The sequence below is a fragment of the Cornus florida genome, unplaced genomic scaffold (genome assembly GCF_030987335.1).
Source record: "Cornus florida cultivar Cherokee Brave unplaced genomic scaffold, ASM3098733v1 CherokeeBrave_3.0.0_Hap2_Chr06, whole genome shotgun sequence".
In the NCBI taxonomy this organism is placed as follows: domain Eukaryota; kingdom Viridiplantae; phylum Streptophyta; class Magnoliopsida; order Cornales; family Cornaceae; genus Cornus; species Cornus florida.
In genome coordinates, this window is record NW_026775576.1 from 33,261,659 (window position 1) to 33,263,547 (window position 1,889).

At 37.6% G+C, this 1,889-nt stretch overlaps 1 non-coding gene across 1 annotated transcript; it reads right to left on the reverse strand.

Annotated features, from left to right (window-relative positions):
- Positions 1–1,550: 1,550 nt before the first annotated feature.
- On the reverse strand, positions 1,551–1,657 carry LOC132315297 (small nucleolar RNA R71). The gene has a single exon (XR_009483615.1). It is a non-coding gene; the product is annotated as a small nucleolar RNA R71 (small nucleolar RNA).
- Positions 1,658–1,889: the final 232 nt, after the last annotated feature.

A 1,889-nucleotide genomic window follows, 5' to 3' on the forward strand; every position in this document is an offset into this window, starting at 1 on the left:
TGTGGTTTCATTGAATGGATTTTGGTCTCATTTGATAGATTGTGCTTTCCATTTGAGTTGGCTTGACAATCTATGCTTATTTGCCATCCATGCCTAGTTTCAATTAATGTCACACACACACACAAGTTACAAGTCAATTTCCCCATTAATATATAATTGCTAGTGTCTAGTGAAGTCAAGTTTAGTGGTGAGCTCTAGTACCCAAGTCCTCCCCTCTATATCTTTCTTTACTTTATTAATCATTGAATTTTGTTTACTTCAATTTCATCTACATAATAGCTTAATCAATTAATCCAACCAATTTTTGATCACTCGACTTACTAACCCTATACATTGTTTCCATTACTAGTGCCTAAAATCCCTTGGGACGATCCCTACTCACCGTAGCTATATTTTTAGTTAGAGGTAGTAGTGGCTTTTACAAATTTAAAACTTGGCCACATTGCACACTCACACTCTTAGTTCATATCTTTGCAAACTTTAGTGCATCGGTACGGCACCCATTAAGTTTTTGGCACCGTTGCCGGGGATCTAATTGGCAACGTCGTGTTTTGGAAACAAATAGGAATTAGTACTCTTTTGATTGTGTCTTTTCTTTATTTTTTTTCTTAGTTACTTATTGTGTTTGTTCTTGATTGACTAGGTGCATTGAGTGAAAGAAGTTGAGCAAAGGAGAATTCAAAGCAAGGAGCTAAGCTAAGCACAAAAAGGACTAAAAATCTAAAAAAATTGCAAAGCAAAGCAAGGCTAGAAAGTTGAAAGTTAAATTGAAGTTGCTTAAGGACCATTTGTGAGATTTTTCTAACTCAAGCTCTAGTTAAATCGTCGGCCCGCGTGGAGGCTTGTTTTTCATTTCTTAGATAAATTGTGAGCCCGCGTGTAGGCAATTTGCTTTTCCTTGCATGTTGTTCAAGCATAGGAGTATGAGATCATTGTATGTGGAGATTTGTTGTGGGGGCGAAATGTTTGTTACTTGCTTATTTCTTGTTATTTGTCTTTGCTAGTGCATGCATGGTCGTAGGTCGTTAAATCCTATTCTTGTCCCTTTTAATTTTCATCTTGAATCGGTTGTTCGTAATCCTAGGGGAAGAAGTAGTTCTCATCACTCCATTTGATCAATGGAGGAGCAAAATAATGACCATGTGGAGGACCTTGGTTACATAGACCAACAAGGCATCCTCCACCGTAATGTGCATCATGAAAACATCCAAGTACCATTAGGCATGCCTAGACCATTTATTCCACCAAAACAATAAGGCCAAATTCCATTGGGAAAGCCTCAACCAATTTTTGCTCCACAACCTCCTATGGTTCAAGCTAACCACGATGTTCGAGTAGCACCACCGGTTGTAAATCCCCTTCTTACTTTAAGAGACCATTATGTGCCTAATGAATATAATGCACCCACTTGCATTCAATTGCCCCCATTTAGAGCACATCACTATGAAATCAAACCACAAACCATTCAAATGCTTCCTAACTATCATGGACTTCCAAGTGAAGAACCCTATAAGCACTTGAAGAAGTATTACCCGGTATCAAAGACCAATGTCATGAGAACTTTAATTCATGAATTTTCTCAAGGGGATGGGGAAATGTTTCATGAGGCATGGGAAAGATTCAATGACTTGCTTAGGAAGTGCCCACATCATGACATACCTAAGTGGCAATTAGTTCAATATTTCTTTGAAAGTTTACCGGATAATCACAAGGGTATGGTTAATGCATCTATGAGTGGTTCTTATCTTGATAAGCATGAAAATGATGTGTGGTAATTGTATGAAAGTATGAGTGAGAATTCAATGCATAGGTCCTTATCTTCTAAAAATGGTAAAAATCTAGGCTGTCTGTGATGTTTTAACAATAGCCATAAACAAACACTCATCTTC